The sequence below is a fragment of the Chiloscyllium plagiosum genome, unplaced genomic scaffold, assembly GCF_037043375.1.
Source record: "Chiloscyllium plagiosum isolate Xiang-an unplaced genomic scaffold, Cpla_swu_hap1 HiC_scaffold_5, whole genome shotgun sequence".
Lineage (NCBI taxonomy): Eukaryota > Metazoa > Chordata > Chondrichthyes > Orectolobiformes > Hemiscylliidae > Chiloscyllium > Chiloscyllium plagiosum.
This window is the reverse complement of record NW_028270143.1, coordinates 100,783,411-100,809,490: the sequence shown is the minus strand read 5'-3', so window position 1 is coordinate 100,809,490 and position 26,080 is coordinate 100,783,411. Positions and strand designations below refer to the sequence as shown.

The 26,080-nt window shown below is 41.0% G+C and overlaps 1 long non-coding RNA gene across 2 annotated transcripts in view; it reads left to right on the top strand.

The window, feature by feature from the left end:
- Positions 1-25,847, top strand: part of LOC122550313 (uncharacterized) — a 33,635-nt gene extending 7,788 nt beyond the window's left edge. Inside the window, exons 1-3 of one of the 2 annotated variants that reach the window (XR_015757132.1) lie at positions 6,927-7,160; positions 14,663-14,748; positions 25,700-25,847. This is a non-coding gene — a long non-coding RNA (uncharacterized LOC122550313). Of the gene's footprint in view, positions 1-6,926; positions 7,161-14,662; positions 14,749-25,699 lie in introns of those variants that run through there. The other variant, XR_006311814.2, reaches the window with a different exon arrangement.
- The last annotated feature ends 233 nt before the right edge of the window (positions 25,848-26,080 follow it).

The window sequence follows — 26,080 nt, the reverse complement described above, 5'->3', positions numbered from 1 at the left end:
GGGAACAGCTTATAAAAATAAAGAGGTTGTACTGTGAGATTGTATTGGAGTATATCGTTTTCAACTCCTTATTTAAGAAGCAAAATACTTGCAGAGGAAACAGTTCAAAGAAGTTTCATCTGACTGTTTCCTGGGATGAAGGGATCATTTAAAGAGGGAAATGCTGGGCCTATACTCATTGGAGTTTAGGGGAATATGTGATGACTTTAATAAAACAAATCAGCTTCTGAAGTAGCTTGGCAAGGGAGTTATTGAGATGATGTCCCCCACTGCGGGAGAACCCAGAACTAAGGAACACACTTTAAATAAAAGGGGTTTCCTTTTTAAGATGGATTTAAGGAGGAATTTCTTCCCTCAGAAGGTTACTACCTTTTGGAAACATTTTTCTGCAGAACGTAGTTGAGCCTTGAACTTTGACTATCTTTGAGTGAGGCAGATTCTTTCGTCTGTGAAAAGTTAAGCGTTATGGGGCCAGCCGGGAAAGTGGAGTTAATGTCAGATTAATGTCAGATAAACCCCTGATCTTAGTAACTGACCAAATAGGCTTGATGTGTCAAATGAGCAACTCTTGTTCGTACTTCTTCTGATTTCATATGTAGATGAGTGGTTAAAGGACTGTTTAATGCAAGTTATTATTTATAGAATCATAGAGATGTACAGTATAAAAACAGACCCTTGCGAAAACTCATCCATGCTGACCAGATTTCCCAACCTAATCCAGTCCCATTTGTCAGCACTTGGCCCATATCCCTCTAAACACTTCCTATTCAGATACCCATCCAGATGTTGTAATTTACCAACCTCCACCACTTCCTCTGGCAGCTCTTTCCAGACACTCTGCATGAAAAAGTTGACCCTTAGGTCCATTTTAAATTTTTCTCCTCTCACCCTAAACCTATGCTCTCTTGTTCTGGACTCCCCCACCCCAGGGATTTAAATGAGAAAACCCACAGAAAGCCACAGAACAGAGTGATGTGGGAATCTCTGTCCATTAATCACAAAATGCTGACATCCAAGTTCAGCGGGTAATGGGGAAAGCCAATCAAATGTTGGTCTTTATTTCAAAGGGAATGTACTGTAAAAGTAGGAGGCTTTGCTAAGTGTACAACACATTAGCCAGATCACAACTGGAACACTATGAACATTTTTGGACACTCTATCTAAGGAAAGATATTGGAGGCAATCCTGAGGAGGTTATCTCAGATGATACCAGCTATGGAGGGACTACCTTATAAGGAGAGGTTGAATAGATTGGGACTGACTCATTGGAATTTAGAAGAATGAGTGGTGACTTCTTGAAACACACAAGATTATTAGGGAACTTGACAGGCTAAATGCAGAAAGATTATTTCCCCTTATGGGAGAGTCTAGGATCTGAGGGCATAATCTCCGAATAAGTGGTCACCCATTTATAACAGAAATGAGGAAGAACTTTTTCTCTCAGGAAGAGGTGAATCAGTGGAATTCCTTTACCTCAGAGTGCTATTGAGGCTGGATTGTTAAGTACATTCAAGACTGAAGTAAGGGGAATCAAGAATTATCAGGAAGGCAATCAAGAATTATAGGGAAAAGGCGGGAAAGTGGAGTTGAAGATGATCAGATCAGCCGTGATCTCATTGATTGGTGCAGCAGACTCAAAGAGCTGAATTGCCAAATTATACTCCCGTGTTTTATGGTCTTATGGTGTTCTCACTGGTGGAGGAGTAGATTGATTGATTTTTTTATCATTTTGCTCAGTAATTTAACACCATGGTGAGCCTTTGCGAAGCATCCCTGGCATCCCAAGTAGCAACACATGTGGCTGCCTGGCAAAGGTTACCTCACCTCCAGCCTCTGCCATGTTCCCTTCATCTCAAAATGGGAGAGGAACTCTTTAATATTGCTGCAGCTTCAAACTTCTCTCTTGTGCACTTGTGGACAGGAAGCAGCACATTGCTATCCTTCAGAACACCCTCATTGGTTAGTACCTAAACAGCACCTCCATGTATATTTAGTTCCTGACTTACATGTTTTACATACCAGTGACTGACTCAGAAGCATATCTGGTATGCACGTCACTTTCCTGCAACTCTTTGATGATGTTCCTCACAAACATCATGTCCCAAGTTTGAATGGATTATCCCTGGTCTCCAAGGTCTCCACTAAGTCTGCTTCCTAGAATGAAAAGACCTGGAATATTGGAGTGCGACGGTATGAATGTATTGTGACAGTTCCCAGAAATCTGGTGCAGAACAGCACCAGATCTTTTCTTATGTTTGCACAACAGCTGTGCATTAATAGACTGATTTCTGTTTGCTTGATAAAAGAGAAGTTGCTGTGGTGTTGTTTCAACTGCCTTACGTATATGGTACTCTGGAAAATGGATGGATATTTGATGATGATCTCAGACACGATGGGCCAAAGGCCTCTTTTCCAATTGTTAAAAGCTCTAGGATTCTGTGAAAATCCAATCAGAGTGTGAATCTGAAAGCACATTCATTCTGGAGATTGTCAGCACAGGAAAGTTTAGGTAAATCCCAGGTCTGGCCATCCATCACCTACATGACACATTGAAGTGTACAGGAAGAGTGTGAGACTCTCAAGCTATGTCCTATTGTTGTAGGAAGCAGAATTGAAAACACTGTGGCTGGTGATGACCTTCACAACCATGGATTAGACATATCCATGTGCTCCAGCAAGTAACAAGTGAAATTTCTTGGATGCTGGAACAGCATGCCTCTACCTGATGTGACAACCTCAGGCTAGAAATACTGCTCTTCCAAAGATGTCAAGAAACTGAGCCTCTGCCATTTCTGTGAGATGGTTAGTCTGTCCTGCATACTCAATCTTTCTTCTGTGCACCTTCTGCCTGTACACAGCCTATCCCCAACAGTGCATTCTGTTCAATCTTCAAAGTGATGGTCTTCATCTTCTGATATTTTGCCAATTACACCCAATGTGCTCCCCATTACCTGATCCTGTGAGTCTGAAAGCCTCAAAAGATCAGATTAAAGCTATACCTGCCTAAGAACTCCTTCCTGGGTGTATGCCTGAAGGAACAGAGATGCAAGTTATTATGAGTGAATGTTTATTCAAATGATGCATTCATAAGTTTAGCTACAGCTCTGAGGTATGGCCCAGTTTTGAGTTCCTTTAACTTTGTTGATCCCAGGAAGCATGTACTGGATATCTCAAATTCAGACCAATGTAAAATTCAACATAAAAGCTGCATTATTGCCTCAGAAGGTGGTTGATTCCAACTATAAGTAGCCATTATTGTTCTATTTGGTATTCAGACATGCTCTATTCAATATAAAAGTTGACATCAATGGAGATGGTCATGGTCATGATAAACTATTCATAATTGGGGTTAAAATTCCCTGCAACAACCACCCTCCCACAGCCATCCCTCTATGAAATGTTAGACTGCAAGTGAAAGAGGTAGGCCACAAATAACGGGAGAGCTATTGCAGTGGTTTAATATTCATGTGGCTGTTAAGAATGAGCTAAACATGAATGAGTTAAATGGCAGGAGTTCAATCTAGCCAGAAAGGGCAGAAATCCAGAAAACACTTTATTATAAATTGGTACATCCCAGCACTTTAGAACTATTTTGGGTTAAGTTGTAAGTGTTATGCACAGTCTATTCTAAGTGCACAACTCAGCCTGTTTCCCTATATTAAGTCATATCACACTACCCAATTTTAGCATGGGTCACCCTAGAAGCTTTAAATAAGTCACAAGAATTCACCAAGATGTCTAAAACAGGATAACGATAATTCTCAAAGGAAGAAAATCCATAGGAGGGGAATAGGATGAAATTCGGGTATTTAGTTGTCTTCAGAATGGAAGATTTCCACAGTGAAAGGTTAACAGAAAGAAGTTGTACCTGCTCTTCAAAGTCATGCAGCTGTGGTATTTACTCATGATTTCCGAGGGCTACATTCCTTCTGTAGTTTCCATGGGAAACTGCCACTTGTTGATGTTTTTATTGGAATAAGTCTGTATGGGAAAAATCCAGATCCCCTCAGGGACTTAAAATGTCCCTGCGAGTGAATATTACAATCATATCATACCTAAGCAGACTTGTCAGTGTAATACTGGTAATACAACATGCCCTGTATCCTGAACTGCTGCCAAATCCCCTTTCAACTCAGATCACAGTGTGATTTGCTGCACACTGAACAAGGAGATCTGATTGCTTCAAGGTAAATTTAATAAAGTACAAAATGCCATCTCTTTTTCGTGAAAACAAGAACAATTTTCTTGTAATCGAAAACCGCAATAAATTATAGGTGATAGCTCAGATTTTAGAAGGCACCAAATATTGGCAGAAGTTTGAGATATAATTAAATATTCTGAACGTCCTAAGGGTCATAGTGTTCTTTATCTGAAATGTCACTACATGAAGAGATCGTAAAGGCTTATTCATATACTTTGGAACATGAAAACTATTACTTATTTTGGCAGTTCTGTTCACATTCAGAAGAATTATTTATATCAGAATATATTATTTCTACACTGCTTTTCACTCTCATTACCTGCTTTCCTCAGAAAGCAAACAATTCATAAGTTACAATAAAATGTAACTTGTCCCTGTACTGACATGTGATGACCAATTCAGGAGCCAAGGGCTGGGAGGTTTAATGTGAGATCATCAACAACTTCAAAATGACAAGGGTACATCTCGCATTAGCCTCTCGGTAGAATATGGCATAGATGGGAACATTGCTTGGTTGAATACAGAATCTCATTTAGAGGATAGCATTTTGGGCAATACGATGGTTGGCACTGCTGCCTCATAGTACCAGCGGCCTGAGTTCAATTCCACTCTCGGGTGACTGCCCATGTGAAGTTTGCCTGTTCTCCCCGTGTCTGCGTGGATTTCCTCCGGGTGCTCCGGTTTCCTCCCACAATCCAAAAATGTGCTGGTCAGGTGGATTGGCAAAGCTAAATTGCCCATAGTGTCCAGGGATGTATGGGGCTGGGTGGATTAGCCATGGGAAATGAAGGGTTACAGGGATAGGGTGGGTCTAGTTGGGATGTTCTTCGGAGGGTCAGTGTATACACGATGGGCCGAACGGCCTACTTCCACACGGTCGGGATTCTAAGGAGGCCATTTGGCCCATTATGTCTGTGCTGTCACTCCAAATGAACTGTTCATTTTGAGCCATTGTTCTGGCATTGTCCTTTCTCAAATAACCATTTATTCCAGCATCTGCAGTATTTTCCTTTTAATTATGAGATTTCAGGTGATTTGACAGATGACTACGGCTATCAGGCAGACTCTTTTAATTTAATTTCAATCGATTAGTTCTCAGTCTGAATCTCACTTCTACTCTAAAATTGAACATGAAACATACTTAGCTGTTGAATTCCCACTTTGAACCAAATTCCTGGATTAACCAAGAATGTCTCCTTTGACAGTCACCCTCACAATAATGGTGCTCTTTACTGACTCACTGATCATTAAGTCCTTCCAACACGATGTGATAGGCAGGGAGAAGAGAAGAAACTCTAGTAAGCCTTTCTTGATGCAACGTGACACTTCGCAAACTAAAAAAGCTTTACATGGCAAGCCTAAGTGGTGATGTTACCAAAATAAATAATTTGAGACACCTTGGTAATTTCTACTTTGTGTATATATGTGTCATACTATTATTTTTCTTCTCTCTTTGGTAATGACCTGGTTAGGTGTTTATAATTCAAGTTCATTTAGGTTTGGAAGAAAGATATCCACAATGGAAGGGATCATTTTCAAATTAACCTCCATGTGACCAATCAAAGAGAAGATCATTAAGGGGAGATAGGTCATCCCACCTCACCCGGTGGGTTAATAATTTGGGTGTTCCGTCGGAAACTGTAAAGAAAAATCAGGGAACCTTGCCCAGCAATGGTGGGGTGAACTGTCTCCCCATAATGATCTTCCCCTTTGGTTGCAACAAGTAAATGTCATTCAAATATAGCAATCTAATTTTGCATCACGTCATTTAGTCTCTCCTGGGTTTTAATTATGGACAATGGCAACTAAGTTGCAAACAACAATCCACAGAAAATAGTGGCAAAAGGTCAATAATTTATTTCAAAGGTAGTTTGACCATAGTTCCATTTATGCTGCAAGTTGGATTTTCACTACACTTCAGAAGTAATGACCACAGAGTGGGAGTAGCTCTTAGCAAATATCAAATTTTTGCTGTTTCTTATATAATTCACACATTTTGCTTCAATTTTGTGGATTGCTCTGGATTAGGTGGTAGGATGTGACATTACGTTTAGAGTACAAGGTCTAACTTTAACCTGACGTATTTTCCTTTAAAAGACTCAGAATAGCAAATTATAACTTTAGAAAGGCAAAGCATAAATTATACCAAACTTGTTGAAATTTGGTTGCAGGCCACACCTTTGCTGCCAGCATAAGTAAACCAATGTTGCATTTTTTTTCCATACAAGTCAATCAGGCCATGACTCAGTTCGCAAATCTAGATAATGCACTACAATCACAGCATTTAGAGTGGTTTATATGGGACTATGTTCAAAGCCGTTCTTAACTCTTTTCAAGCGCAGTAAACATGCTGGGTTAGCTCCTACATCACAGTTTCCTAAACACCCCGAGGGAAATGAATCATACAACCCCCAGAAAAGATCTAAAAACTATTCATTTACATTAGCACTCAGTAGGGACCAATGTTTTAAGTTACTTTCTCATCAGCAGAATACAGCAAGAATGCTTAAAATAAAATTACTTACAGAAACATTGCCTTCCACTGTCATGCCATCTGCAAACATACATTGGAAGCTAGTCCTATGAAATGCACACCATTCAATTTCCTTTCACTTCAACTCAGAACTGATCAAATATTTACTTAAGTTGATTTTAACAATGTTATCATAAGAAATTAAGCTCTGGAGTTGGTTAAATATAAAAACTTTGTTGTTCCATTGTTTGTTTTGCCTGTGGAATCAATTCTTTTTATTAATATTTACTTCCCAACGGTCATATTCTGCTGCTTATTTAAGAAAAAGTGTATTGAACCCTCCCAGTATCATAAGTGCATGCACTGGCCAGTGTGGGACTAAGCACACGGACCAGCCGGAGTTTGAGCAATGTTGAATAAGCAGATCTCATTCAGCAAAGCAGTGGGAAGCACAAATGCTCACCTCAGCTGGAAAAGGAAAAATAGGCTTGTGTTCCTGAAGCTGATATCTTACAGTGTACAATACTTGAAAGTATTATGTGTGTGCATATGTATATACAACTCTGTGTGCATGTATTTGTGTTAGTTTCTTTATTTGTCTTTGTATGTGGACAAATTTGAGATGCATGTATATGTAAGCAAATCACATTCTTTGACTGTGTCAGTCTGTCTAAATATTTCTTTATATTCCTGCATGTAAAAGTATGTCCTAATGTGTTTTTATGTCTTAGTGTGTGTTTGGATGCGTGTTCGATACGTTTTTGTGTGCATGTGTGTTTGCCTTTACGTTACATGGAAATGTTGCACCAAGTGTTTTGTCACCATTATTCGGCTGCTCCATGACAGCATGGAAGACATGGTAATGATAAATGGTTCCACCACCAACCCATTGTACAATTCGGACCAGCGTCAAGCAGGGCTGCATCATTGTCCCAACACTGTTCTCGATCTATCTCATTGCAATGTTTCACCTCACTGCTGACAAGCTCCCCATTGGAGTGAAGCTAACTTACAGAACCTGTGGGAAATTATTCAACCTCCACCACTTCTAAGCCAAAACCAAAGTCACCCCAACCAGTGTCATCGAGGTGCAGCACACACATGATTCTTGTGTATGTGCTCTCTCAGAAGCTGTGCTCCAGGCCATTGTCTGCACCTTTACTGAGGTTTATGAGAGCATGAGTCTCACCCTAAACATCCACAAGAAGAGGTTCCTTCAGCAACGTGGCCTGGCATTGTGGAGCGAATCCATGGTCATCAATGTCCACGGGGAGCCCTTAGAGAACGTTGACCACTTCAAACACTCAGGAGTGTCCAGTCGACCAAAGTAGCTATTGATGAAGAGATCCAGCATCACCTTCAGTGTGCTAGCACAGCCTTCAGCCGGCTGAGGAAAAGGTGTTCGAGGACAGCCACATCAGATCTGACAGCAAGCTCATGGTTTAAAGACCCTGTAGTGGTTCCCGTCATCCTATATGGTTCTGAGACATTGACTGTCTTCAGCAGACACCTCAAGACATGGAGCAGTGCCACCAAAGCTGTCTGTACAAGATCCTTGAAACCGCTGGGAAGAAAAACACACCAACACTAGTGTCCTTGAAAAGGCCAAAATCCCCAGGATCGAGGCACTGACTGCCCACCCTTGATTTGCTTGGATGGGTTGGGCATACTGTTCGCATGACCAACACGAGACTCCCCAAGCAGGTGCTTTACTCCCAGCTCTGAAATGGCAGGCGAGCCCCAGGTGGACAGAAGGAGAACTTCGGTAATACCCTCAACGCCTCACTGGTGAAGTGCATCATTCCCACAGACACCTGAGAATCACTGACTCAAGACTGTCCAAAGTGGAGGAGGAGCATTCGGGTGTTGAGCACCTCGAGACTCACTGGGGGAAAAAAAACGGAAGTCAGGCGAAAACAGCAACAGGAGTGCGCTGGCACACCAACGCCCCAACCACCTCTTCCCAAGACCACCCTCTGGCCCCAAGCCTGCGGTCACCGTATTGGTCTTTACAGCCATCTATGGAGAGGGGAACAGAGTCATCCTCATCTGGGAGACAATGCCAATAATGATGATGATGATGATAATGTCATATGTACATGGGCCTTTGTGTATCTTTATGTTTGCATGTATCTATCTTTGTGAGTGTGGCTATCTTTATATGCTGTTCTTCGGTGTCTCTATGTCAGTATTTGTCCGTGAATGCATAGTTGGCTCATTAGCTTTGAGCAAGTATTTGTATACATTGGGTGAGAAAGAATTTTAGTAATATTGCTCAACACTTACAATAGCTCTCCATGTTCACTGTTTAGGCTCAACAGTGGCTAACTTACTAAAGGCTGCTTAATCTACTTAATGATTTGGACGTGCCGGTATTGGACTGGGGTGGACAAAGTTAACAATCACTCAACACCAGGTTATAGTCCAACAGGTTTATTTGAAGGCACTAGCTTTTACAGTGCTGCTTCTTCATCAGGTATGGAGCAGGACCATAAGACACAGAATTTATAGCAAAAGATTACAGTGTCATGCAGCTGAAATATATTAACTCTAAGTTTGTTTCATATCTTTCAGCTACATGACACTGTAACCTTTTGCTATAAATTCTGTCTTATGGTCCTGCTCCATAACCACCCGATGAAGAAGCAGCGCTTTGAAAGCTAGTGCTTCCAATTAAACCTGTTGGACTATAACCTGGTGTTGTGTGATTTTTAATTTCATCTATATAAGTCATAACCACCAGCAGAATAGGGGAGAACATTGGTGGAGAAAGCCAAAACCCTTGTACTGACTGAGTTTTCTCCTTTGTCACTACAGCCTAGGCTGCATCTGTCTTGCAGCAAAAGGTAAATGTAAAGTATTGACTTAACACCTCTACCATGCACTATTTCTTTATGGTCATCCACAAGTTTTTTGTTTTGCAAACTTGGAAATATTAGTCTGTACACTCAAATAATTGACATAGATTGTGAACTGCTAGGGCACAACACTAACCATTGTCAGTCCCCAGTGGTCACAGCCTGCCAGCCTATTAGTCCCTCTCTATTTTCTGCCTGTTAACCAATCATCAACCCATGCTAATATATGTCATCAGGTCCTTGGGATTTTATTACCATTAACTTATTCAATACCACTACATTAATAATACTATTTTCTTTCAATTTCCTCACAATCTTTAGATTTTTGGATCTCAATTATTTCAGGAATATCTGTACCATGCTGTGTAAAATTGGACTCAAGCATGTGTTTAGTTTCTCTGCCATTTCTCTATTTTCCATTTTCAACTTTCCTGTCTCTGCCTGTACTGGACCCACACTTGCCTTTGCTGAGCTTTTTCTTTTTACATACATACAGAAGCTTTTAAAATCCATTTTCTGTTTCTTTCTTTGGCAATTTCTTAGCCCTATTTTGCTTAATTTTAAAATCTTTCCAAAGCTCATGCTCACCCTTTTTTTGACAGGTTCTCTTGATCTAATGTCATCTTTTGTTGACTTATAATGCAGACTTAAATGGACAGTGCAATAAACATATTGAGATTCATTGCAATGCTTAGTACAGCAATAAAGCATAGGGACAGTATCTGACATGGGTATGAATTAGGTAATAAGTTCTGCAACATGGTTATAAAACCTGAATCAGCTGTGGCAAAGCACTACTGTGTAATTGGTGTTAAAACTGTATATCGACAATGTGTAGCATGGCAGCCAATTGGGTCACATGTTCTGCACTCAAAAGACCCAATGGTACAAAAATCTTTCAGCCAATTACTATATACAGTAACTTGGGTAAGTAATTTACTTTGATATTCCAGTGTGACACACAGAGACTGCAGTATGGTTAGAAGTGGTGCTTTCAGAAAAAGATTTAATTTGTACTTATTCACAGGATGTGGACATCACTGACCAAACCCGCACCTAATTGTCATTCTGAAGACAATGGTACACTGCCATTTTGAACTGTTCTAGTCCACAAGTACACCCACAGTGCTGATAGTGAGAAAGTTGCTGGATTTTGACCCAGTGACAATATAGCCCCAAGTCAGAATGATTGTAGGTGGTGATGTTCCAATTTATCTTCTGTCGCTGTCCTTCTAGTTGGTTGTGGTCAGAACTTGGAATGTGCAGTCTAAGGAGCCTTGGTGAATTATTGCAATGTATCTTGAAGATGGTACTGACTGGTACCATTGTGCATCAGTGGTATTGGAAATGAATTTTGAAGATAACGGATGAAATGCAATCAAGCAAGTTACTTTGCCCTGCAAGGTGTCAAGCCTTGAGTGTTGTTGAATTTGTACTCATCCAGGCAAATAGAGAAAATTCCATCATATTCCTGACTTATACTTTGTAAATGTAGCCAACAATTTCCCCACAATCTGAGGAGTCAGGAAATCAGTTACTCATCCATCCTCTGACCTTCTCCAGTCACCATGGTACTTGTATGACTGGTCTATTTCAGTTTCTTTTCAAAGGTAATCCCCAGGATGTTGATGGTAGTGGATTCAGCAACAGCAATGCTGTTGAATGTCAAGGAGTGAGAGCTGAATGATCTCTTCTTGGAGATTTTCATTGTCTGACACTTGTGTATTGTTATGAATGAATTTTCAACTGATGGCAAAAAAATGTAATGCTTTTGTTTGGCCAACATTTATCCGTCAATGAACAGAGTCCAAAATACATTAACTGTTGACTCATCGTAATCTTGGACTAGAGTCCTGTGTATGCAAACAGCCTTTCATTTCTATTGTTTGATTACCTTCCAATAATCTACAAAGCCCTCAATATTACAGGTAACTGGAGCTTTGCCTAATATGATGATTCTGACTGTCTCTCCTTCACCAATTCTTTGAGACTCCAGAACAGATTTTAGTGACACCTAAACTGCATTAAGTGACCTATCAAAAACTATGCAATAAGCTCTACCTGTATTGCAAGATAAAATTGAAAGTCACCATATATTTTGAACAGTCTGATGTCTGAATGTTATAATCCAGCAGACTGCGTTGACTTCTGGTCTACCACAGTCTCCATTTGAAAATTCACTTCCTGGTTTTCATGTTCCTTCACGGATTTGCCCCAAACATATCTATCAACTCCCCTACAATATCTGTGTTCTTTGAATTTTGGTCTCTGGAGCTTTCCTGTTTTGATTCTTAAACTGCCAAGGCTCTAAGCTGTAAACTTCCCTTCCTAACCCTCTCTCTCTCCTTTTTAAGGACCCTCCTTAAAATCAAACTTTTGACCAGAGGTCTTAATATCTCCTTAGAATATTATGTTTTGCTTGAGGAGACTGCCGTGAAGCACCTTGGGATACTTTGCAACATCAAAACAGCAGCAAATTGTTGTTGGTGTTATTTTAAAAATAGAATACAGGGGATTCCCGATTTATGAGCTTCGGATTACAAACACTTGCCCTGGCAAACTTGATGCTATACAGGTATGTAATTTTAAAGATCCAACATTTGGGTATTTCCTATACTTATAAACGGCTCCTTTATACTGTCCTGCATTGTGTTCTGACTTGATTACAAATCAATTTACAAACTGACTTCAGAATGGAAGCCGCCTGTACATCGTGAATTTTGGAAATAATTTTGAACCCTTTTCTTTTCTGTAGGAAGGCACTAATGGGAATATCTTCTCCCCTTTTGGCAGTCCCTTGGGATCAAAAATGACATGATTCCATTCTGATTTGATTATGTTTAAGATGGTTCCAATGTATGACCCATGGGGGCCATATGTTTGAAAGGTTTAGTAGGTGGGATTTTCGAAGGTTTGGACCCTCACTGTGACACCTTGACTTTGCTGCTACACATTCCTAATGAAGTCTTTCAATGTGGTTGATGCCTTCCTGAGTGTACTTTTAGATTGGTCACAAGCCTGGGCCCCCACCATGAGGTTGCAAGGATTTTGACCTCTTCAGTGATACTCCAAAATCAACCCGAAAGGTTTCCGGCTGTTCCTTGTCCTTGTCCAATCATGCTCCAATTGTATTCCTCATCGAGCAGTTGCTCAGTTGCTTTGGGAATCTGGTGTCAGGCAAGGCTAGGATTTGGTGGTTTTCCTGCTTCTGGGCTCCCCATAATCCGCCCCCCCCACCCGCACCTTCCCATTTTTATTGTTTCATTCCCATTCCAAATCAACCCAGCAAGTTTGTGCAAGTTTTTTTAAAAGAGATACTTTGTCAGTTTGACTGCTATCCCCTAACCCCCCAATCTATTCTTGCCCTAACCTCTTTTGCCAAGTATTTATTGTGCTTCCTTTCGATCATGAATTTGAATCTGTAACCAACCACACTATCAGAGTCAGATCGATTCCTAACCCTGATCCACTGTTTGTGTAAAGGATTTTCCTTGTGTTGCTTCTGGTTCTTTTGCTAATCAAGTTAAATGATAACAAATCTGGGCCATCTGATGACTGATCCTTCAAACATTGGAAACAATTTTAATTTACTCGATGTAAACCCTTCATAATTTTAGACACCTCCATAAAATCTCCTCCAGCTGCTGGCTATCAGGAGAGCAATGTCAACTACTTCTGGTATCTCTCATCTCTGGAACCATTCTAGTAAATCTCTAGTGAATGCCTTTTCATCTTTCTGCTGCCCAGAATAATAAACCAAAGCTACAATGAGGTCACACTGTCCTATGTATGGTCACAAAAACCTTTTTGCTTTTGAACTTGTTGCCTCAACTTATAAGGATGACTGAAACCCTAATGTGTTAAACTTTCAACCATAGATTTGTCAAACAACTGTGCCGATCTTTCGTTTGCACGTTATGCAATCAACTCCATTACTTTGGGTTGAAATATGTGGATTTTGAATTGTAACAGGAGCAGAAATGGAAGAATTCCACAATATGCTCAATTATCAGCTCTCCATCAAGCTTATGGGAAAGCATCAATTTTCCTAGATACGTCAGTCTTTAAGTTGACATAGTCAACTCAACTAAAAACAAAAGTTTCTTTAAAAAGAATAACTTAGAGACACTTCTACACAAAAATGCCAACATCCTAAACATTGCTTCTGCAGACTGTGAGGTCACAGCTAATGTGTTGTTATCACATGTACTCAAAGGTTAGCGAGAGGGTGAGGGTTAGCACAAAGCTGGAAGAGTTTAACCAGGCAGTCATTACCTTATTTACTGCATCTCAAGGTCAAATTCAGATTTAAAGTTAACAATTACCAGGATGATTTCAATGGTATCCAATACATTTTTCCCCAAACAGTAGCTCGTGATCCAATGTGGCCTTAATCTACAGATTCCACATTCATTTCATCACTGATTTCAGGATTTCCTCATTCTTAGATAGTTGAGTATTCAACTGCTGACAAGTTAAAAACTCTTCTTTCTCCTTTGTAAGCTCCTCTCTCTCTCTCTTGCTTGCAGCCTCCTTTTTGTTGACAGTTGCAGCCACCTCTCTGATCCACCATGTGGTGCTCTTCTCAGCCCAATCCCTTCCAGCATCCTTCTTCCATCTCAACCTGTAGCCTCTTTCTCTTTCCCCATTGCAGCCTCATTTGCCACCATACCCCACACTTTACAACCTTCTCTGTCAACGCCCTCAACCCCTTACATCTTCCTTCTCTTTGTTGCGGCCCCCCTTGTCATCCCCAAACAATCTCCAGACAACATTTGGCAGCTCCCCCAATAAACAGAGCTGTACCCGACAGCCTCCACGGTCCAAGACCATGCTCAGCCAATTCCTGGGGTCTGATCCCTGACACCAATTCCAGCAAAGTGTTTGCCTCAGCCAGTTACCTTGCAAACTGCTCTTCCAGCCACTGGCTGGTTCTCTCCTTCGTTGGCTGCTGATCGAATCACTAATGAGGCAATTGCCAGCAAGCGCAAGAGAGACTGTGATTGGAAGAGCAGCTCCTCACAGACTGAAAAAGGTCGCTGGACCCAACATATGAACTCTGCTTTCTCTCCAACAATACTGCCAATCCTGCTGAAATTTTCTAGCAATTTCTGTTTGTGTTCCTCACAGATGCTGTCTGTCTCAGTTAGGGGGAGGACCTTGCTCTGCTTGGACACCAAAGGGGTTTTTACCTTTCTCCCAGACTCCGGTGTCAGGTAAGTGGATGAGATGTCCTAGTTTTAAGCATTTGGCTCCTTGCATCCCTTAGTTGGGAAGAAGATTGCAGACTGGAAGATTGAAGTGGTCCTCAATCTCCTTCTACCAGTGGTGAGGACACTTTGTTCTGAAAGCAGTTTTGTCCATCAAGAAGCACCACAGACATGGTCTTTACTGTGCATTTATGACAAAAATATAACAGGTGCAAGGAACACCAGCAGCAACCGTATATGGCCTTTTATGATCTCCTGAGCATTTTTGACTCTGTCAGCCATAAGACCACATGAATATCCTCCTTAATTTGTTAAAAATCACACAACAGCACGTTATAGTCCAACAGGTTTAATTGGAAGCACGTTAGTTTTCGGAGCGACGCTCCTTCATCAGGTGATAGTCTATCACCTGATGAAGGAGCGTCGCTCCGAAAGCTAGTGCGCTTCCAATTAAACTTGTTAGACTATAACCTGGTGTTGTGTGATTTTTAACTTTGTACACCCAGTCCAACACTGGCATCTCCAAATCATGACTCCTTAATTTGGCCATGCTCCGAAATGCATTATCACCTTGTACCTCTTCCATGATGACATGCACACATAATCCTCACAAACTGAACCACCAGCACCAAGTCTATGCAAGCGCAAACTCAGTTCAAACCAGGCAACCACTCTCTTCTTTGTTTATCTTGTTCCAATAACTCACGCGACCTCAAGCAATTACCTAGAGAGGTGGAGATAGCCTGCAGAACAGATGGGTAATTATTCAACCTGTGTTGAATTCAATCTGAAGGCAAAGCATGTCAAACCTGACAGAGGTTTAGTATGCAAATGATGCATGTGTATGCACTCATTCAGAAACTGAGGTCCAGGTCATTGTCTACTCCCTTTCCAAATGGGAGTGTAATAAATAAGAGAATTACATTAATAGTGGAGAAGTATTTATTTCACTCCTGAGATGAGTACCATCATTCATTCAGATCACAAACATTCATGAATCATAAATCACCCATGAGGTAAACGCATCAATACTATTTCACCAGATGTTGAAAAAATAAGAAGCTACCATTTTCTCTTAGTAATGCTGAAGGGTTCAATTTGATGTTTACACCACATAGCTCCTCACAGCTATTCAACTCAGCTCACTCTTCTTGGCATTTTCCTGAAGGAGGCTTTCATGTTCGTTAGTCACAGGGGCATTGCTAGAAAAGGCAATTAACTTGCATCAAATGGCCAGGAATGAGCTGGAAGCTTTTAAACCCAATCCTCCTAGGGTGCGTATATCAACCAGCTGTACTTTAACTCTATTTGGAGATCGGTCAATATTCCCAATGCACCTGGTCTCTTTTACAAATCGATTAGGTCATGCTCCGCATTGTGGGATGTAGAAGATCAAAGATGTGGTTTAACTCCAGCTGTGAGGCAGCCTATTAACTGTGGCTTAAGTGAGCCTACAGCTTCCTTACTCAGAGTTTGTTCCGCTCCTTTGATTTCCTCCCACCCCTAATAGTAAGTCATTATAACTTTTAATAATGTGAATGCCAATGACGTAGCCTGAGGATAATTTTAAGTGGGCACAAATTTGGCACGATAGAAAATCTGCCTACACTGTCATGTTGGCACATGGCCTGAGCCATTCTGGAGTCTGGGTATTATGAACCACATGATAAACAAAGTTCTTGATGAGATTAGTCAGGCATCCTGTTTTTTTCATTAAACATTCTGATGTTCCTATAATTTCCTGAAAGATAGTTCAAACAGGAACATAGGCCATTTGACCCTTCAAGCCTGCTCCACCATTCAGTATGATTTACCTGTGCTCTTAGTTCCACTCTCCTTTCTGCACCCTATAACCCCTAATCTCTTTGTCCATTCAAACTCTATCCCAATTCACCTTGAATAAATCTGAAGACCGAGCCTGAGCTGAAGTTGCCACAGTCTTACCAGAGAATAGGGCTGCTCCCTCATTAGAGAGAGAGATGACTGGTGGTCAAGCCAAATCTGCACATCTGCATTATCATGTTCTGGCATTTACATTCACTTCCATTAGCAATAAATGACAATTACTTGGTGTCCTTATTTACTAAATTTATCTGATTCATGTACCAAAATGCACAGATCCCTGGATTCCTGCACTGCCTGTCCATAGAAATAGCATATTGACTTACCTTTCTTGCTGCCAAAGGAGACAAGTTCACATTGACCCAAATTACTTCATCTGCCAATCTTTCATCCATTTGAGTCTCCAGATAAGGATGGCAATTTCCCTCCCTAAAGGATGCTAGTGAGTCAGATGGGGGTTTTCCCTAAGAATAGTTTTCATGGTCATCATTCAAAATTTCTAGTGAATGCAAATTCCACATTCAGCTGTGGTAGGATTCATACCTGGGTCCCCAGATTGTTGCCTGGGTTTCTGGGCTAACAGCCCAGCAATAACACCACTAGGCCATTGCATCTCCAATATCTCTTTGTAAACTCCCTGCCTTTACTTGATACTTAATCTGGGTAAAAACAGGGACTGCAGATGCTGGAAACCCAAGTCTGGATTAGAGTGGTGCCGGAAAAGCACAGCAGGAGCAGGAAAGTCGATGTTTCAGGCAAAAGCCCTTCATCAGGAATGATATTTAATCTTCTAATCTTCTACCTATCTTGGTGTCATCGGCAAACTCAGCAACCCTTTGCTCCTGGGGATTTGTTAGTCCTTAGGTCCAATAGTTTTCCTAACATATTTCCACAGTGATGGTGTTTGTCTTGCATTCTACCATTTCCATGATTTCATTTAATTTCATCTTTGGGAAGCTTTCTGCAAAATATCCATCATAACCTTTACCATTTCTTCGGATGACCGTATAGAGGTTTATAAAATCATGAGGGGCATGGATAGAGTAAATTGACAAGGCCTTTTCCCCAGGTTAGGAGAGTCCAAAGCTAGAGGACATGGGTTTAAGGTGAAAGGGGAAAGATATAAAAGGGACCTAAAGAACAACTTTTTTTTCATACAAAGGGTGGTACATGTATGGAATGAGCTGCCAGAGAAAGTGGTGAGGCTGGTACAATTACAATATTAAAAAGACATCTGGATGGGTATATGAATAGGAAGGGTTTAGAAGAATGTGGGTCAAATATTGGCAAATGGGAGTAGATTTATATAGGATATTTGGCCAGCATAGATGAGATAGACTGAAGGGTCTGTTTCCGTGCCGTACATCTCTGTAACCCTATGACTCTAATTCCATAGGATCAATCCCTCAAAGACCAACATGAGTTGGAGTTACTCTTTTCCTATTCATGTACTTGGAGAGACTTTGTTTTTGTATGATTAACTAGCTTTCTCTTAAACTCTGTTGTCAGCCCCTTTATTATCTTTCTGTTGTTCTTGTGGTTCGTAAAGTCTATCTGATTCTCTGGCTTACCACTATTTTTGACAATTTGTAGAGTGTTTCCTTCAATTTTTTGTTAACCCTAATTTCTATAATGATGCACCCTTCACAAAAAAAGCCCTTACTTCTGCTGAGGACAAATACTTGCTCAGAGTTATTAAATAGCTCCATAAAAGTCTGCCACTGCAGCTCTACTCTGCTACCTTTTAACATCATTTCTCAGTCCACCTTAGCTATCTTAGCCTTCACAGACTTATAGTTATCCTTATTTGAGTTTAAAACTCAACTGATTGACCCACATTTCGCTTTGTGAGTAAACATGATATTGGACTATGTTGTGATCACCCTTATCCAGAGACTCTTGCACCGTGAGCTGATTGATTAATTTTATTTCAGTGCACAAGAACAGGTCATCCTGCTCCTTGAATGGCTCTACAATATGCTCCTTTAAGAAAGGAGCACGGTGGGCGGCACAGTGGCACAGTGGTTAGCACTGCTGCCTCACAGCGCCAGAGACCCGGGTTCAATTCCCGCCTCAGGCGACTGACTGTGTGGAGTTTGCACGTTCTCCCCGTGTCTGCGTGGGTTTCCTCCGGGTGCTCCGGTTTCCTCCCACAGTCCAAAAGATGTGCAGGGTCAGGTGAATTGGCCATACTGAATTGCCCATAGTGTTAGGTAAGGGGTAAATGTAGGGGTATGGGTGGGTTTCGCTTCGGCGGGTCGGTGTGGACTTGTTGGGCCAAAGGGCCTGTTTCCACACTGTAATCTAATCTAAAATTGTCCAGAGAACACTCTATGTGCTTGTTTTCCATTTACTTCTGTTAACGTGATTTTCCCATTTTACCTGCAGCTTAAAGCTTTCATGATTATTCTTATATGGCCCATTTGTCTTGTCCTGTACATCCTTAAGGGGACATTTAGGTCCATTCTAGGAAACTGGAAAGCTGTGTAAACACCGGTTTATTTGAGGGATAAGAGCAGAAGATTGGGTCAGCAATCCAAGGAGGCTGAAGATCCAGGAAATTGTCTCTGCTATAGATCTGAAGCTGAGGACAGAGCTATTTCAGACTATAAACTGGCATTGGGAGGTAAAGGCATGGCCTGGGCAGGGATAGCACTTTTGATCTTTACTGCCAATTAGTGGCATTACTGTAAACCACTCAGAAAGCATGACAAAGATGACCAAACAGGCAAATTACAAAACTGGGAGAAAGTGAGGACTGCAGATGCTGGAGATCAGAGCTGAAAATGTGTTGCTGGAAAAGCGCAGCAGGTCAGGCAGCATCCAAGGAGCAGGAGAATCGACGTTTCGGGCATGAGCCCTTCTTCAGGAATGAGGAAAGTGTGCCAAGCAGGCTAAGATAAAAGGTAGGGAGGAGGGACTTGGAGGAGGGGCGTTGGAAATGCGATAGGTGGAAGGAGGTTAAGGTTTTCAGCAAATTACAAAACTGGGCATGCATTAAAAAGCCATGGAAAGGCAGGGTTCTGTGGTGAGTCACCAGGGCAGCTGAAGGTAGGAAGTTATGTGATGACATCTCCCAGAACATACCAGAGGTGACAACCCCGTTTTGTGATTGTTTGAAATGCACCATCAGCCATGCAGATGGCAGTGCCAAAAAGATGGTGACAGCTCCCTCAGAGACATCAAGAGGCTTTGAGTGGGGAGAAGGAATGTAGCCTCCCTGCGTGCACCACAAAACAGTATGATGCATGTTTACGGAAAATAAGACAAAGTGTCACAAAGATTTTGACCTCCCAAGCTCAGTTAATATTTGAGAGAAAGGGAAAGAATGAAAGGTAGGCTTAGAAATGGGTGAGGGGGGAAATGGCTTTCTATTTTGGGGCATTGGTATGAGCACAGAACATAGAAGAGTACAGCATAGGAACAGGCCCTTTGGCCCACGATGCAGTGCTGGAAATGATCAAATTAAACTTCTGTCTGCCCTTGGTCCATATCCCCTCCATTTCTTGCATATTCTAAAAGTCCCTTAAATGCCCATATTACATCTGCCTCCACCATTACCCCTGGCAATGCAAACTTGCCCCTCACATCTCCTTTGAACTATCCCCCTCTCACCTAAAATGCATGCCCCCTGGTATTAGATATTTAAACTCGGGGAGAAAGATTCTAAATGTCATTAGTATCTATGCATCTCATAATTTTACAAATTTCTATCAGAGGTCCCCTCAGCCTCCACTGCTTCACAGAAAACAACCTGACTTTTTTTAGTCTCTCCTTATAGTTCATGCCCTCTAATCTAGTCAGCATCCTGGTAAACCTCTTCTGCATCCTTTCCAAAGCCTCCACATCCTTCTCGTAATATGGCAACCAGAATTGAATTCAATACTCGGAGTGTGGTTTAACCAAAGTTTTATAAAGCTACAACATGACATCCTGACTCTTGTTCTCAATGCCCTGATCAATAAAGGCAAGAATGCCATATACAGTACCTTCTTTACCACCCTATCTATGTGTGTGACCACTTTCAGAGAGCTATGGACTTGAACCCTGAGATCCCTCTGTACATTAGTGCTGCTCAGGGTCGTGCCATTAACTCTATACTTTTCCTTAACATTTAACCTCCCAAAGTGTGGCACCTCACACGTACCCAGATTGAACTCCATCTGCCATTTCTCTGCCCATAGCTGCAACTGATCTATATCCCACTGTATCCTTTGATAACCTTCCACACTATCCACAACTCCACTGATCTTCGTGTTGTTTGCAGACTCACTAACACACCCATCTATCTTGTCATCCAAGTCATTTATACGAGGCAAGTAAGAACTGTACCATCGCATAAGTAGTGTGTTTGAGAGAGCTTTAAACTGGATAGGGGTAGAAAGGGATCAAGTGAGGGAGTTATTGGGTTTTGCCATCATTGTCAGATCATCTTAGTAATTGAAATTGAACACAGTGCACAAACTGTATTTAACAAGAACACTATACCATTTAAATGTAACATTTTCTAGCTTATTCTCCACTACTTGGGGATTTATCCTAACCTTCTACATGTATTCCAAGTGGTTAGCTCATTAACTCAACATTTTACTTTTTAACTCCTGTAGCAGAAAGAACAAAAGAACAAAGAACAAAGAAAATTGCAGCACTAGAACAGGCTCTTCGGCCCTCCAAGCCTGCACTAATCCAGATCTTTTATCTAAACCAAATGCTATCAGGCACGTGATCCAAAGGCCCAGGCTAATGGCTTGGGGGTCACAGGGTCAAAGCCCACCATGGCAGTTAGTGGAATTTAAATTCATTCAATAACATCTGAAAGTGAATGCTAGTCTCAGATTATGAAACTGCCTGGTTTACTGATGGCCTTTATGCAAGGAGGTTTGTTTTTATTTAATTTTTTTTATGGCATGTGGAATGCACTGGCAAGGTTACGATTTATTGCCCATTTCTAATTGCCCTTGAACTAAATGGTTTGCTTGGCCATGGAGGAGAAACCAGTTACAAGTGGAGTTCCGCAGGGATCAGTTCTGGGTCCTCTGCTGTTTGTAACTTTTATTAATGACTTGGATGAGGGAGTCGAAGGGTGGGTCAGTAAATTTGCAGATGATACAAAGATTGGTGGAGTTGTGGATAGTGAGGAGGGCTGTTGTCGGCTGCAAAGGGACTTAGATATGATGCAGAGCTGGGCTGAGGAGTGGCAGATGGAGTTCAACCCTGCCAAGTGTGAGGTTGTCCATTTTGGAAAGCCAAATAAGAATGCGGAATACAGGGTTAATGGTAGGGTTCTTAGTGAGGTGGAGGAACAGAGGGATCTTGGGGTCTATGTTCATAGATCTTTGAAAGTTGCCACTCAGGTGGATAGAGCTTGTAAGAAGGCCTATGGTGTATTAGCCTTCATTAGCAGAGGGATTGAATTCAAGAGTCGTGAAGTGATGTTGCAACTGTACAGGACTTTGGTTAGGCCACATTTGGAGTACTGTGTGCAGTTCTGGTCGCCTCACTTTAGGAAAGATGTGGAAGCTTTGGAAAGGGTGCAGAGAAGATTTACCAGGATGTTGCCTGGAATGGAGAATAGGTCGTACGAGGATAGGTTGAGAGTGCTAGGCCTTTTCTCGTTGGAACGGCGAAGAATGAGGGGTGACTTGATAGAGGTTTATAAGATGATCAGAGGAATAGATAGAGTAGACAGTCAGAAACTTTTTCCCCGGGTACAACAGAGTGTTACAAGGGGACATAAATTTAAGGTGAAGGGTGGAAGGTATAGGGGAGATGTCAGGGGTGGGTTCTTTACCCAGAGAGTGGTGGGGGCATGGAATGCGCTGCCTGTGGGAGTGGTAGAGTCAGAATCTTTGGTGACCTTTAAGCGGCAATTGGATAGGTACATGGATGGGTGCTTAAGCTAGGACAAATGTTCGGCACAACATCGTGGGCCGAAGGGCCTGTTCTGTGCTGTATTGTTCTATGTTCTATGTTCTAACACTTAAGAGGCAGCCATCTTGCTGTGGGTTTGAAATTACACCGAGGTCAGATCAGGTAAGAATAACAAACCTACTTGCACAAAGTCATCAGTAAACCAGGTAGTTTCATAGTTGAAGACTAGCTTTCATTTCCAGATATTATTGAATGAATTTAAATTCCACTAACTGCCACGGTGGGATTTGACCCTGTGATCCCTGCACCATTAGCCTGGGCCTATGGATCACATATCTGATAGCATCATCAAACACCACCATCTCACCCTCTCACAGTTCTAGCTCACAGTCACAGGTTTAGTTATTAACAAAGATGAAGTAAGATGTAATGGAGGTTGCTTTTTTATGGCTTTACATGAGTTATCTGATTTTCTATGTAGTCTGTGAATGGTTTCTTATTCAACTGCCTACAATATCTCTGACCTGAGCCAACACTTGTAAGCATAAAGTTATTATTAGGGCAATATTCTCCTGAAGACTTGGGCTATTACAAGAGCATATACTTGTTGTTGGCATCCATGATTAGTGCATGAGAAATAGGAAAGTATGAATGAAGTAATTTACAATAACACTATGACATTCCATAATCTCTTGTGACTTTGATGGCTCCCTACCATTAGCCTTCATCAATAACAAGTGATTTTTTGTTTCTGTCGCTTTGGTCCTCCAACTACACATAATTGTGATCATGATTTTGCAAAACATACTTTAAACCTTTTTTCAAGATCACATTAATAAACAAGGATCAGTTTGAGGCTGGAGGACAGGTCCAGTGAACACTCAGTTAAATTTCTCTTCTCAAATTCAGGTCCTGTTTTAACAGAAGGAGAGCTAACCCATTGCAGTGCAAAGGGATCAGCCCTATGCAGAAACAGCATTTGAGGCGTACCATATTTTAGATTTGTGTTTTTCAAAAAGCATTTTAGAGCTTAGAAATGCTACCTAGTTGACCTATACGAGGAATTATCAGAACTTTGGTGATTGTTCTGATTACTCATTGCAATGTTTTCTATATATAAGTGCAGGAAACAATTGAGGAAATTATCAATGGCAGGATCAGGCTCTGGACGGCTATATTGACAGCCTAAATTGCTGATGTGGCTGCAGGAAATCTGAATTTCTCTCTCGGTTTGCCTTTTAGCTTTGGCAACCTAGTTCATGCAGTATTTATATCATGTTAAATTTTGTTCCTTTGTGTAGGATTTTGACATTGTCTGCATTAAATTTAATTTACATTGTAGCAATGTTATATATTTTATACTTTATGGTTGCCTGCTTTGATTCAACTGTCCATTCTGTTTTAGTACCTGCGATGAATTTCAGCAGTTTGCATTATGCATGTATGTCAGCACATGTCACACATATGGATCAGCTGCAGTGTATTTAACCACAAAGCTACTTGAGGACCTTCTTAATTATCAACTTTACTTAGGTTTTAATGAACACTATAAACCATGTAATAATACTTAATAGTCTGCTCCTTAGTCTTCTGCAAGGGAACAGTTAATGAACTACCAGAAGCAAATAAATAACATCAAAAATAATAATAAACAAGCAATAAGGCAATTGGAAGTTACAAAGATTTATTCAGGAGCTAATGGCATTTTAATTTTCTCTAGTTTTCGACCAAAGTGCTTTGAGGGCTCATGAATGGTATTGCTGTCTCTTTAATGTGTATGGTAATGCTTCAGTTAATTTAATGCCACGTACCCAGCCTGCACATCGTTCATCACCAGCTTTGCAATCTGACGTGCTTTCACTGCTCGTGAAGGCAGTGATGCTTTCAAGCCTGCAGGATTCAAATGATAATTGGAAAATCCATTTCCTTAGCTCAGACTCTACAAAAGCCATTTTAAACCATGGTGCAATTTGAGCAGGTGGCTAGTGCAAGGATGGTTGCCCTCTGTCTGATGGCACACTGGCGGAAAGCCTGAACCATTTGCATGGCTTGGCATTGTCTACATATCTGTGTGACTTCAACCAGGTGACTTGTTTGTGGAGAAGGAACGCTATCAGGTGGGTGTCTGCAGATCTGCAGTTGAAGTCAGCAATTTATTGGGTGGCTGCTTAGGGAGAAAGGACCCAAAAGGTAGGCTGTGTGACCACAAACGTTTTAGTGCCGGTCTGGATATCAACCTTTGCACCAGGCTATTGATTTTCCTACTCAATGCTTAGTTCTAGTGGGATAAGGTACACTTGGGGAAATTTTAAAATTGGATTAAGGCCTGATAAATAAGGTTCCCATCACTTTTAGGTTGACCTTACATATAGCGGTCTCATGGAAAAGAAAACGGGCTTTGGGCTGCCATTGAGCAAGATTTGAAAAAAAATGTAATCCATAATTCTTTCCATTTTCCAGCCTAAATGGAACACAGATGAAAATTGACCTCTTTGTATTTTTTTTTCATGTTGATGCATCCATAGAGGGGCTCTTAACAAAATGATTGAGTTTAGTACAGGCTAGGGGATCAAGCGCATTCTTTTATTGCAGAAACCTTTTATCACACTCAATTCCCTTCAGGGTCAGGCTGCTTTATCATACTTCACATATTTAATCTAGATGTACCTTCGCTCTGTATAATTATTTAGAATTGTTACCCTTAGGCTATTACTTAGTGCACCCTGCTTGACCTATCCGATGCTTGTAATGGGTATAGTTTGACATTCTCTAATCTAACAGTGCAAGTAATGCAAATGCATTGTTATTGTTGCTGATATCAGTCTGCTCATTGAAACAAAACCTTATATTGTTATTAACCCTTGATGAGTCCAGCAATATTAACTGATCATTGCCTTCCATTGTTTGTTTATTTGCTTGGAATCTGTGAATTGGGAGTCTGGTGATTCTGAAAAATCACCCGTATTCGAAACAATTAACCTGTCTATGCATTAACCATGAAATTTCACCATTTCGCATTAATAACTTGGCTTCCTGATGTTTAGAATTTTTTCTTTTTTGCATCAGTGGTCTGCAATCCCATGAGACTTGCTGTTCAGGATGTTTGTTTTTTTGTGGGCATCAAGTGGAAGAAATAATTGTGCACATTTTGAAACCGTGAAAGGAAATTTCAGCACTTACGGGTAAATGACTTCTCACAAAAGACGATTGTCCTGAAATGCTAACACAATTTCTGTTTCTACAGGTGCTTCCCGAACCTGCAGGTGGGGTAGCCAGTCTTTCAGGATTGGTCTGAAAATCTCCAGGAGTTGAAGAGTCAATCTCCAGGATATTGCTGTTCTTTATCATTTCTGTGGTACAATGAGATTGAAAATAAACAAACAATGAAAGGCTTTGTATTGTTAATATCTCTGAACTATTACTGCATTCATCAAAGATTAAAAATATTACAAGGCTTTGCTTTAGACTGATTTACACAATTAAGACATCAATAAGAATGGAGACACCAGGTTAGAACGAACATGTGATGGGAGAGGTTTTACACACTAGAGAACTACCTTTTATTACACACTTTGTAGATGTACATTGAGGAGGGACATTGGGCTGAACAGTGGCGAATGACTTA